At 42.2% G+C, this 14,406-nt stretch overlaps 1 long non-coding RNA gene across 1 annotated transcript; it reads right to left on the reverse strand.

Moving 5' to 3' along the window:
• Window positions 1-2,068: 2,068 nt before the first annotated feature.
• Window positions 2,069-14,208, reverse strand: LOC118383616 (uncharacterized). The gene is made up of 5 exons (XR_004825664.2): window positions 14,048-14,208; window positions 3,419-3,530; window positions 3,168-3,245; window positions 3,001-3,051; window positions 2,069-2,845 (listed from the first exon to the last, which is right to left on the reverse strand). It is a non-coding gene; the product is annotated as an uncharacterized LOC118383616 (long non-coding RNA).
• Window positions 14,209-14,406: the final 198 nt, after the last annotated feature.

A 14,406-nucleotide genomic window follows, 5' to 3' on the forward strand; every position in this document is an offset into this window, starting at 1 on the left:
ATGAAGTGTCTACAAAGAAGATACTCTATATAAGGAAAACTTGATACCAGACATACTATTTAACAACTGACTGGGTTTAAAGTTTGAAAGGGGACACCACATTTCTTGTTGATTAACAGCTCACGTCATTTGGACTCATATTGTTCACCAAAAAACAACATTAATATCACATCAATCACACCTAAACGGACATATTCAGGATAGTAGTTTCTATTAAATTGACCCATCTAAGTTTCTATCATGATTAGCCTGAGGTGTTTGTTTAAAAGGTCATCATTTAATTTTAGCCTCTCTGAGTGTAGATTAGAAACTGCATAAGATGAAGGTGTTTGTATTTGATTAATAACTCACGTTATTTGCTTCTTAAAAAGCAGCAGGGGGAAATATGACATCTAGTGGTTAGAAAATTGGAATAGTATAGTATTCTCCAGTCCTGCCTGTCCTCAGTGTAATTCAAGGAAATGTTTTCTCCACATTATGAATATAGGAGGCACAATGTATTTCTCACAAACAGTATTGTTGACCAGAGAAGACTGTGCTTTAATCAGAAATGGAATAGGTAGGCCTACTGAAGAGGCTCTGGACACACATGCACACGGTGACACACACAAACAGAGAGTGAGTGAGTGAGTGAGTGAGTGAGTGAGTGAGTGAGTGAGTGAGTGAGTGAGTGAGTGAGTGAGTGAGTGAGTGAGTGAGTGAGTGAGTGAGTGAGTGAGCGAGAGAACACTCAGGACTTTCCGTAAGGCTCCTTGGGTAAAAGCCTTGAGACAGAGAGTAGTCGAAAGTTAATTATTGCTCTTTGCACAGTACTTTCGTATCAGCAGTATTTTCTCCCAGATCTGTTGAACCCAGACAAATAATGCCTGACAAACAAGAGAGCAACTGAGTTCAGTGTTCACATTCCTCCTCAGGGACGGACCACATGGGAAAGACAACCTGGGAATATGCTGGAATAGATACAGTATTTGTAATTCGTCAGCTGATGTTGAAAAGAGATTAACGTGGAGGTAATAGCAGGTTAGAGACCAATCCTGGATTTTAGCACCACACACCTGCACGCACACGCGCACACATACACGCACTGAGAGCATTGTCTGGCAAAGGTCCAGGATCCCCTGGTAAACCTCTGGTAATGATGCTAATTCAGGCCAGCTGTGCCAGCACCAGGGCATTGTCTCTGTTTCCACTACTGCTGCCAGTGCTGCCCAGTATGGCACAGGAACACAGAGTACCAGGAACACCGGGCCAGCCTTAATGCATGCCAGTAAAAATACTGTTGCCTTGAAACATGACAGTGTAACACTAAAAACAAAATCAAGCTAAAAGTGAAATATGCAGTACCAGGCCTTCTGAATGGCACAGCGGACTAAGGCACTGCATCACAGTGCTGAGGCATCACTACAGACCCGGGTTCGATCCCAGGTGGTGTCACGACTGGCTGTTACAACCGGCCAATAGGCCCTGCGTCATCTGTGTTAGGGGAGGGTTTGGCTGGGGTGCTTTACTTGGCTCATTGTGCTGTAGCAACTCCTTGTGGCGGGCCGAGTGCCTGAAGGCTGACTTTGGTTGTCAGATGAATGGTGTCCTCCGACACACATTGGTGCATCTAGCTTCCGCGTTAGGAGTTTTGTAGGACGCATGACTTTACCTTTTCCTCTCCTGAGCTCGTTGTGGAGTTGCAGCAATGAGACAAGATTGCAACTGATATCACGATATTGGGGAGAAAAAATGGGTAAAATACACACAAAAAAAAATTATATATATATATACACTTTCCCCTTTTGAACTTTCCCTCCCTCCTCATAAACCATGATGTTGACTACCACATATTTTCCCTCAGAAATGTCTATGTCCCAGTTCCTATATATTCTCAGCATTTTGACAAATTCTAAGGGAAACTGTAGAGATGGGTCCACTCAACAGCACTGCTTTATTGTGAAGAATGCACATTCAGTTTGGTATGTACAGAAAACTCACAGTACAATGATACAGGATCACCACGTGCCCATTTCTTGTGTTATTCTTGTTCTTGTTGTCATTGTGTGTGTGTGTGTGTGTGTGTGTGTGTGTGTGTGTGTGTGTGTGTGTGTGTGTGTGTGTGTGTGTGTGTGTGTGTGTGTGTGTGTGTGTGTGTGTGTGTGTGTGTGGGCAGATCGCTCCAGATTGACTTGAAAATGAGCACTATTACTAACATGTAGGCTTGGATTTTGCTACAGCGGTGTGGACATAATCCCATGAGACATAATGGACATAATCCCATGACTCTGAATCCGAATGCCACATGTTATCTCCCAGTGGTAGAAACACATTTTAAATGTTTTGTTTTCAACCTATCCCAAATCCTAACCCTTAACTTAACCATTCAGAATTAATGTCTAACCTTAATATCTTCACCCTATCCAAAATGTTAACCCTTACCTTAAATGTGATGCTGAACAGGAGTCAACACATGGGGTCAAAAACACTTTGAAATTTGACTTTTGGCGCAGCGTCTAAATGTTATGCTTGGAGAAACGTGGATAAACGTCAGAATCTGAAGTCAAATTGGTTAAATCGTGAGATCTTGTTGGTGTGTGCGTGTGTGTTTCTCTCTGACTGATCACATGACTTTCCACCAACTCAGTTTATCAATTCAGTGTTTGCATTTAAACAAACGTATAAGTGTGTGTAGGTATGTGACTGTGTGTGTGTGTGTATGTGAGTCTATGTGTGTGTACAGTATGTGTTCATGTTTAATGAGCAGATGGAAGGTTCATGGCCTTATTTCCCTTAGGGACCCTAGTCGTCATCACTTCAGCTCCTCTGTGGAGGACGAGGGAGTCTCAGAACCTTCTGGGCCTTCCTGAAAGGTGCAAACACAGTTTGTGACATCGCAGTGAAAAGCAATTTACACACACAAAATGAACTGTGTATTAGTTACTATTAATTCTGATAATCCCGTTACTGGAAATAAGGAGTCCAAAGCATGCACACATGCACACACACAAACACACACACCTTGACTTTGTCCAGGTCTGGCCCACCGGGAAGGGATTTCTGTGATGAAAGCTGTGAGGAGAAATTTAGAATGGAGAGATTAGGCTCGAGATGAGTCACAGGAAGAAGTACAGAAGGATGAAAAAGTGAATAGAGGTCATGTAAGGCACAGCGAGGTGGCTGCTCACCCTCTTGGTGTGCTGGATCTCATCGGTGGATTTGGACCTACTCTTCATCTGTTTCTGGGGGGAGGTGGTGGTGGGGCACTAGACACAAAACACAGAGAGATAGTGTCAATCACAGCTACGCCAGACAGCATACCCTAGGGGCAGTGGTTCTTCGGGAATGGGGATTTGGATGGTATGTTCAAATCCTGGATGGTTTGTGCTTGTACTGCTGTTTTGTCACCACTAGCTAAGATGCTACAGGTGGGACTCACTTCATTGATTTTCTGATCCATGGTTGGGCTGTCTTTACTGAGGTTCACAGTGATGACAAAGCTGGGGTTGAGGTTGCAGCTGTACACAAATGATCACGCTCTTTTTGTCAATCTGAGGAGGATAAGAGAAGAGTAGCTCATTAGTTCATGCAGTGATTGTCAAAGTCCAGCTGATGGCGACACTGACCAGGGGAGAGCATTACTCCTTTGCACCTTATTTGGATCTGATTGCTTGTAAGGGTGACAAGCGCTTGGCCCCATTGAAGTATAAAAAACTATATAACAAAATTATTTTATGAAAAATGTGATTTGTCCCTACTGCTATTAGCCAATACAAATGCATTGAATAAAATATTCACTACATGGAAGAACAGATAATCCCCCCTAAAAACTCTAAAGGAAGCTTGTTCTGAAATGTCTGTCCTATATCTGAGCGATATAAGAGAGATCAGGAAATGTTTGCTATTTTTTTCTATGTATTTAACCCCTTATTTTTGTCACTAAACAGTCTCCATATATACAGTACTTCCATTCATTTTTTTCAACTGGTACCGCGGAACCTTCCGACGAGTCTTGTGAGGCCTGTGGGCGTCCAAGAGAAACCCACATGTACGTGTTCGAGAGAGCCACACCTTTCCACAGAGGGGTCATATTAGTGTGTAGCCCAAACTGTTCGGACGCTACAGACGTAAAATGGCAAATCGGCTGTACCTACTTCAGACGAGTCCCAAGAGTCGTAAGAGCAAAACGGAGAACACCATCGTGTTCGTGAGAGTCTCAACTCACTTTAGATAAAAGCCAAACCATTCGGACCCTACAGACGATTTTTATGTGATAATCGATTTTCGGGATGTGCCATGGTCTTTCACCTCAGATGCAGAAGTGCGACATCGGCGGATGTGGTGGATGCGTCGAGCTTCAACTTTATGAAATGCTTGTATTATGCTAATTAGACTTTGTCTCTAGGTTGTTTAATAGACCCTGATGTTTAAAAGTAATCCAGAACACTGAATATAAATGTCCTCCAAAAGAGGAACAATGTATATTAACAGCATCATATTGTATGTACAGTACATGCAATCTCTCCCTCACCAGGACTGAGTGTTCTGTGGTAGTCTGTCAGTCTCTCTGAGGGAAATGACCTAGATGTGGTTGATTTGAGGCCTAGCTGACTGGACTTTCCCTCTCCTCTCCTCCTTTATCCCTCTATTCTCTCTATTTGGGAATAATTTGTTCCCTGTGTTATAGAAGTGCTATTATAAACGAGGGCCTGTAGAATAAGGGTCTGTAGACTAGAGTGTCTCGTGTGTGTGTTGCCCCAGTGGAACACCCTGTGGCTCAGAGAAAACACTTCCCATCGATTAGTCCACATGACTGACTCAACGACAGCCAAGGTGACACATCCGAATAGGACACTTAGATGTGTTTATTGCCCTCACACAATATCATGGACACACATACACACACACAGATTTATGGCAGGCCACATACACACATATCATAACTCACATAAGCACGAACACACAGCAAGAGGTATGTCCCCTTACACAGATTTCTGCAATGGTAGGAAAAACCACGCTGGCTGCAACTCTCTCTATTTCTCTCCTTTCACTATCCTTGTTTCATCCCTCCATCATAATGACTTAGAGACGGGATGAAAGGGCAGCTCTCTCAGAATAGGGTTCAAAGGCGGTAGAAATTAGGATGAATAATCCCTGGGTGAGTTATGATGTGAACTGGTGCGTTATGTAATGTATTAGTCTCCCAGTAACAGGCCGACCCCTAATTTTGGCTTGGTGTCCGAGTTTCAAATGTAGGGTCATCATATGTAATTAATTTTCTCACTGAGAGTAGAACGTGATGAGAGGCTATGTGTAGAGAGAGAGAGAGAGAGAGAGAGAGAGAGAGAGAGAGAGAGAGAGAGAGAGAGAGAGAGAGAGAGAGAGAGAGAGAGAGAGAGAGAGAGAGAGAGAGAGAGAGAGAGAGAGAGAGAGAGAGAGAGAGAGAGAGAGAGAGAGAGAGAATATCATATCATATGGCTTTTTCAAACTCAATAGTCGACCACACATCCTTCCAATAGCAACACTGGGCACGCATCCTCCATAAATAAGCACCTGTCAGAGGCACATAATCACTTGAGATCATTTTTGCCCCAGCCAACCTCCTATGGGGTGCCATTTGCTTACAGTGTTAGAGTGGGCAGAAAGCCCCACAGTTCTGTCTCCGACTGTCACTGATGTGTTTCCAATCCCCTATTAAGTTTTTCTCCCATTAAATGGACAACTCATACCCTATTAACAGGCAGAAACTTGGAGGGCGAAGTAAAGCCTGGCCACCTAACTAGCATATGTGCTAGTGACAATTATAACAGAGAGAAGAGGTAGGAAACACATACACCAGTGGCGGTCAATGCCGTTAGGTATATATATTTTTTATGAGCATGGCCTTATTTCTATTACAGCATATTGGATGACTGTCATTTATCCTGTTAGACCTATAGGGGCAGTATTTCATTTTTGGATAAAAAGACGTGCCCGTTTTTAGCGCAATATTTTGTCACGAAAAGATGCTCGACTATGCTTGGAATTGATAGTTTTGGAAAGAAGACACTCTGACGTTTCCAGAACTGCAAAGATTTTCACTGTGAGTGCCATAGAACAAAATCTACAGGCAAAACCAAGATGTTTGAGTGACCAGGAAATCAACAGGATTTCTGAAGGCACGTTTTCCATGATCTCCTTATATGGCTGTGAATGCGACAGGAATGAACGGACACTTCCTATCGTTTCCCCCAGGTGTCTGCAGCATTGTGACGTATTTGTAGGCATATCATTGGAAGATTGGCCATAAGAGCCTACAATTACCAAGTGTCCCGCATGGTGTCTGCGTGGAAATTGGTGCGCAAAAGTCAGGTCCCAGTATTTTTCCATCCGAATCAGAGAAGAATGCACGCTTCTAGGACTGGCATTTCAATGAAGAGATATATGACAAAACACCTTGAGGATTGATTCAAACAACGTTTTCCATGTTTCATTCGATATTATGGAGTTAATTCGGAAAAAGTTCGACGTTTAGGTGACTGAATTTTCGGTTAGTTTCGGTAGCCAAATGCATAGTAACAAAACGGAACGTTGTGTCCTACACAAGCATCTTTCAGGAAAAACTGGACATCTGCTATGTAACTGAGAGTCTCCTCATTGAAACATCTGAAGTTCTTCAAAGGTAAATTATTTTATTTGATCCCTTTGCTGGTTTTTGTGAATGTTGCGTGCTAAATGCTAACGCTAAATGCTAAGCTAGCTATCACCACTCTTACACAAATTATTGATTTTCTCTGGTTCTAAAGCATATTTTGAAAATCTGAGACGACAGGATTGTTAAGAAAAGGATAAGCTTGAGGACAGGCATTTATTTCATTTATTTTGCAATTTTCAGAAATCGCTAATGTTGCGTTATGGTAATGAGCTTGAGGCTGTAGTCACGATCCCGCATGCGGGATGGGGCGGCCTAAGAGGAGTCCATTCACTCAGGAGTCCATTCACTCAGCTCAATGTAACATCGATAGGTTTAGGCTACTACATGATACTACAATTTCCCCAATACCAATGATGAGGTTACTACAACCTAGCCTATGAATGAAGCTTTACAATGTAGGTGCACAGGTCTAAGACATTTTTTTACACTCTTCAATACACTCTTGACTGCATCAAGCTGATCTAGGTTGTAATCATTAGTCCAACAGTTGCAAACGAGAGTTTATATTGGACACATTCAGATATGTTTAACCCCGTTTCGTTCCTTTTGCTTACATTGAAAATACATTTTTCAACAGAATCGGCGGAATGAATATCACACGCAAACACAGTTCACTTTAACAGCAGCCACATACAAACAGCATGATCACTTTGCTCGTTGTAGAATTCCTTCTCTCATCTACGAGCTCTTTTTCTCTCACCTTTTCCCTTCGCTTGTGGTCTTAAGTGCACAACACGTCAGCTGTATGTGACCAGGCAAAAAATACTTTCCAAGCCAAACCTTCACATCATAACCACTACACACAGCCGACATCGTTGACATCATATTAGCTGATGTCAAAGTCAACATAACTACTAGAACTAAAGCATTAGTAAACCTGCATCAATCATGCAGTAAGCAAGTCGTTTAGCAGTTACACTGATGGCAATAAATTAATTAAACCAAAAGCTTACCTTGACTTGGAAGAGTTCCAATGTTAGATAGCCATAGCCAGCTAGCTAACTGTGGTAACCTGGTAAATGTATGTTAAGTATTATGTTTACCAATAGATAGCAGTATTGACTCAATACAGGGTTTGCTTTCCACTATCCATAGCCGTTACAATGTCTGCTATATAACCGTGCTCGGAAATGCCTCAGGTAGCTTACGCCAGGTGCATTCCAGTAATGTTATTCTAAATTACAATTAAATATTAAAAGGTACTTACGTGTCCGGTGTCATCAATCTAAGAAGCATCTCAGGTTAATATATATTTGCATTGGTATAAAGTACTAAAGTAAAAATACTTGAAAGTAGAAATTAAGTAGTTTTTTGGGGGTATCTGTACTTTAATTTTTTTATTTATTTTTATTTTTTACAACTTTTACTTTTACCTAACAACATTGCTAAAGAAAATTATGTACTTTTTACTCCATACATTTTCCCTAACACCCAAAAGTACTCGTTACATTTTGAATGGTTACCAGGACAGGAAAAGTGTCTAATTCACATAATTATCAAGAGAACATCCCTGGTCATCCCTACTGCATCTGATCTGGTGGACTTACTAAACACTCTGTGTGAATGTTGGAGTGTGCCCCTGGCTATCCGTAAATTTAAAAAACAAGAATATGGTGAAATCATTTATACTTTTACATTTGATACTTAAGTATATTTCAGCAATGACATTTACTTTTGATACTTAAGTATATCAAATACCAAATATTTTTAGATTTTTACTCAAGTAGGATTTTACTGGGTGACTTTTACTTGAGTCATTTTCTGTTAATTAAGGTATCTTTACTTTTACTCAAGTATGACAATTGGGTACTTTTTTCCACCGCTGCATATTTGGTGACGAGGATGACTATGGATGACCGCGTTGGATTTGTTTGCCACGAATTCATCGGAGTGTCTGGCGTGCAACGCTGGATGTGAGACTCGAGTGAGCGGTGGAAGAGACTGAATGATTGATTCACTGGATACGGATAGGACAAATGAATGACTTTGTGAGGGGAGAGAACAATATGCTCACTGCCACCATTTGATCCTAAAAATCAGGAACAGTTCTTTGCCGCTAATAAAATAACTGATGCCGCTATACACAAATCCATACTCATAAACGTTTCCGGCGCACAGACATACAGTTTGATGAGAAACCTGCTGAGCCCAGATACAACAGGAGACAAGTAATTTAGAGATATGGTCGATCTATTAAAATATCACTTCAAACCCAGTGAAATAGTGCAACGATTCAAGTTTAATTCAGGCATGAGAAAACCTACCGAATCGATGCGGGAATATATGGCTGAGTTGAGAACTTGCACTGGACCGTAACTATGGGAATACATTATCGCAAATGCTACACGATCAGCTGGTGTGTGTGCCTCGGGGTAGCAGCCAATAGAGATTGTTATCACTGCAAAGGCAAACACGCAGCGTTTGACTGTAAATTAAAACATGAAAAGTGTGGGATAATAGGACACTTTGGGAAGGAGGGCCGCAATAAAAAAAAAAGCAACGGGCTACAGAAAAGAAAACAGACAGGAGAAAAACGATGCTCTAACTACGGCTCAAATCAAGTTACAGAAAGTGAAAGTGGGTGTCTCAGACGAAGAGCAAGCGTTCTCAGTGTACAGTGTGCTGGAGGCGAATACAGTATGAAAAAAGTCAAGCCTTTCATTGTGGAAATGGGAATACATGGATTTAAGGTACTGTTTGAAATAGACACACGATGTCGCATCACATTGATGAACAGGTCCCAATTAAATTAGTTAATTGCCTAAACTGAGAGACACCCCCATTAAACTCGAAACATACACAGGGGAGGAAATCACGGTGATTGTAGTTGCTGATGTTCAAGTGGAATATCAAGGGGAAAATTAAAGTATGCCTCTCTTAGTAGTGGAAGATACTGGCCCCAGCTTACTAGGGAGAGAGAGGGTGGTTGGAGGAAATAAATCGAACTGGGCTGAAATCACACATCTCCACAGAGACATTGACATTGCAGCAGTTGCTACTCCCAAATTCTATAGGCCAAGATCAGTTCCATATGACATGAAGCCTAAAGTGGATGTGGAAATTGACAGACTTAGCAGAGGATATCATTATTCCTGTCAAGTACTCTGATTGGGCAGCACCAGTTGTTCCCATACTCAAACCAGATGGTTCAATCAGACTATGCGGTGACTACAAGCTGACTGTAACAGGAGTTTCGTCACTGGAGCAGTACCCCATACCCAAAGTGGAGGATTTTCTTTCAACGTTAACCTGAGGCAGTGGCGCATTTAGGTATAGGTGACATGGGCAGCCGCCTAGGGCGGCATCTTGCCGGGGGGCGGCACAGGGCGCGGCCACAAAAAAAAAACTTGCACGATTGGTTTTCTATCGCTGATTTGCACATCAAGTCAATGATATCATGTCACCGTGTGGGACTGTGGGTCAATTAACCTTGTCGGAGTGGGCTCCCTGATTCTAGTTTGTGAGCAAGGCAGGCTGCTGCCTGGAAAGGTCTCCCACACAGACGTATGAGATGGGGAGGCAGGCGGGGGTAGCTACTAATGCAATTAGTAAAATCAGTCACACTACGAAATTCTTCCAAATAAACCATAATGCATTCATAATACTGTGAACATATAGTTTCACAGAAATCATTAAGAATAACATAAAAGCAGTCTGCACACAGTCTTGATACTTGGTTGACATTTTTGGGGGATGGATTTGTTTCTATTTGTCTTTGTTACTTCTTTTTGATATTTATGAGTCTTATTTTTGTATATATTTGTATATTGATATAGTTTTAAATGTTATGATTATTTGTGTTGTTCCAAATGTCTGAATAAAAATACAGTTTTTTTGTTGGGGGGGGCTGAAGGGGGGTTCGCCCAGGGAGCCATACAAGCTAGAACCGCCACTGACCAGAGGGCAACAGTTCATCTGGGTCACAAGGTGGATGCCAAGTGGTTACACACTGTCAAAGCTAAAGAGAGGGCTGTCGTGGAAGCTCCAGCTCTGACAAGCGTTACAGAGCTGAACTAGTACAATCGCTTCCTCTGTAACATCTCTACCCTCTTAGCTCCACTACATCAACTGTTAAGGAAGGATGTGGCCTGAAAATGGTCAGAAAGACAGGAAGGAGTTTTTGCTAAAAGGACTGGCTGTCACATTCGGAATACAGAGATTCCACAAGTGTTTATATGGTAAAACATTCGCTATTGTGACTGACCATAAGCCTCTGATCTCTCTGTTCCATGAACAAAAGCCAGTACCACAAACGGTCTCTCCAACAGTTCAGCATTCGTCTGTGTGACTCAGGGCCTACGAGTACAGAATTACCTACAAGCCAGGTAGATACCATAGGAATGCTGATGCACTGAGTAGGCTGCCCGTTCCTGAAATCATCACCCAGGAAGGAGAAAATGACCAAGTCTTGATGATCAATTTGTTGGATGAAGCACTGGTGAACACAGCACTAATCAGGCAAAGGATGTGATGCTATCACAAGTGCAGGAATTTATCCTTGAAGGATGGCCTACTACGCACGCTGCTTGGCCTTGAGTGTTCGAGATGGGTACATCTTGTGGGGTTCAAGAGTAGTTATCCCAACACAAAGGCGGGGTATACTACTGAAGTTGTTGCACCAGTCTCATTCAGGTACGTCGAGAATGAAAGGCCTAGCGAGGTCATACGTCTGGTGGCCAAAGATGGACCAGGATTTAGTCTCAAATGGATTCCAGCTACAATTGAGGATTGCTCAGGACCGGTGTCATATACTGTGATCATTGGAATTGCACAGACTAAGGAGACACGTGGATCAGATCTGAGCTCGAATTCCAGTTTGATCCGTGGACTTGGATCAATGCTTAAACAAGCAGGACAGGACATTGGAATGTTCCCCGGAGTTGCAGTTGGATAAACAACCTGAGAACACCAGTCTGGTACGACCACCTGTAAAGTCTCCACAAAAGGACTTTGTTTCACCATCAGCTACTGGTGGCACCAGCTACACCACCTTTGAGACGCTCTATTAGAGAGAGATGTCCGCCAGACTATTTCAGATCCTAAGGAAGATCATCTTCGTACATGTCCCGAAAAAAAAAGAAAAAAAAATGACGTGATTATGAAAAAATCCTAAATGTTTAGTTAGCAGCCTAGCTCAGAAAGGAATTAAGTTGGGTTATTAAATCAAATCAAATCAAAGTGTATTTGTCACGTGCGCCGAATACAACCTTACAGTGAACCGCTTACTTACAGGCTCTAACAAATAGTGCAAAAAAGGTATTAGGTGAACAATAGGTAAGTAAAGAAATTAGGCTATAAAAGTAGCAAGGATACATACAGACACCGGTTAGTCAGGCTGATTGAGATAGTGTGTACATGTAGATATGATTAAAGTGACTATGCATATATGATGAACAGAGAGTAGCAGTAGCGTAAAAGAGGGGGTGGTGGGTGGCGGGACACAATGCAGATTGCCCGGTTAGCCAATGTGCGGGAGCACTGCTTGGTCGGCCCAATTGAGTTATTATGTACATTAATGTATAGTTAAAGTGACTATGCATATATGATAAACAGCGAGTAGCAGCGATGTACAGTATTAGCCTTAAAGGGGGAATCTACAGTAGTAACCTGGTATATTTATGTTACCAAGATGTTATTATGTTTACCAAGATGGCAGTATTGACTCAAAAAATCTTATCTTACGCCTGGTACATTCCGGTAGGTAATGTTATTCTAAGTTACAATTAAATACTAAAACGTACTGACATGTCCGGTGTCATCAAGCTAAGAAGCATCCAAAGATACTACACTGACATAGCATCCCTCTCTGTTTGAGCTGGGTGTTTAAGTAGGCTAAACTAGCTAGCTGCATTCCCTAACTAAGTAAGCAAAAGTTTAAAAAAATGTAAAAAATACAACACAATCTCTCTCTCTCTCTCTTCTCTTTCATTTTTTAATACATATTTTTTTCCTAAACATTTCAACTATTGTCTTTCTCTTTCAGTGAACTACTCACCACATTTAATGCACTGCAGTGCGTGCTAGCTGTAGCGTATGCTTTCAGTACTATATTCATTCTCTGATCCTTTGTTTGGGTGGACAACATGTCAGTTCATGCTGCAAGTGCTCTGATAGGTTGGAGGACGTCCTCCGGAAAGTGTCATTATTAACTGACAGTCTACGAAAGCGGGGGAGAAACATGAGCCTCCTAGGTTTTGTACTGAGGTCAATGTTCCCAGTGGACAGAAACGACCTATGTACCCAGAGGAGGACGGAAACTATCTGTCCTCCGCCTACACCATGGTGCTACCATACAGACTGCTGTGGAGGCTACTGTAGACCTTCATTGCATAACAATGTGTTTTAATCAATTATTTGGTGATCTGGACACCAATGTCATACGCACACACAAAATAGACGAAGCCAAGCAAGATACAGGTGAACATGAGACGATGGGAATGGAACAATCACACAACGTCACACTGAATAACACACCGATCCCAAAGACGTGTCCTATACAGTACACAATCACTGGTCATCAGCTTTACCACACTCAGCCATATCCACGGTCTCTACCCTCTACTCATCCCGAAACAGGGGCCAGTGCTGCCTCACTCTCCCTGGCATTGTCACAGCTCAGCCAAGCACATCTCATCTCATCTGAGCCTGAATCAGTTCCTTACATCATGCTTCCCCACCATCTTGCTCATTTCAGGTTTACCATACAGAGCATATCCTCTTTGCCCTTCACTGGCTGAGCACACTCCCTGCTGATGTGTTGACCCTATAGTGCTTCACTGACCAAGCATTTTTACAAGCACTTGTTATCTAATGGATGGGTCTAGTTTTACACAACCCATGCATTCAAATGCATAGCCTAATGCCTGCTGGCACAATGAGTATCTCAGCACCCATTAACAAAGGATCGAGTTCGGAAGAAAAATAACAAATGTGCCACACAATGCAAACTTAGTGATATTCTTCCCCCATACATATAGGCAGGGATAATGTACCATAAGAGCTTGAATTTGGATCACATTTTAACCACCGTTGGTATTGTTTTCAAATGACTAAACCTCTCACACGCACACACAGTAAGCTTACCTTTCCACCTGCCTCGTTCTATGGCGCTACCTGGATATTACATATATGTGGGTCTGTATGAGGAGATAAGGCAATTTGGTCTAGAACCTCAATAACTCACAGCATTAAATACAGCTAAGCGTTTCATCCCAAAGAGTGAGAGGTAGAGAGAAACAGGCAGAGTGAGAATGAAAATGAGAGGGAGAAAGAGAAAGAGAAAGAGAGGAGGGTACATGTAGACCTCAGAACACATGCAGAAATCAGAAGAAAATTACAGATTATTGCAAAACCGAGGGACAAAAGGATACACACCTTTCTCCTTATTTCTCCTTCCCTTATTCTCTCTCTCTCTCACTCAGTGGAAATGTGCTGGTAGGGAGATAGTGCTCCTCATTTCACTGGTGTACTGCTGCCTCTGACAGTGCACACCCCTCTCAGCCCATTCATTGTTCCACTGACGTGCCAGGCATGCAAGGACGCACACACACACACACACACACACACACACACACACACACACACACACACACACACACACACACACACACATAAATAACACTTTATTACTGAAATTGTTTTTCAAGCATTTTTGCAAACATACATGATTGATAACAAAGGACTACATTCTGTGTGCAGTCGAAGCATGACAGTCCTTTAGTACTAGGAATGTC

The sequence above is a fragment of the Oncorhynchus keta genome, chromosome 4 (assembly GCF_023373465.1).
Source record: "Oncorhynchus keta strain PuntledgeMale-10-30-2019 chromosome 4, Oket_V2, whole genome shotgun sequence".
NCBI lineage: Eukaryota > Metazoa > Chordata > Actinopteri > Salmoniformes > Salmonidae > Oncorhynchus > Oncorhynchus keta.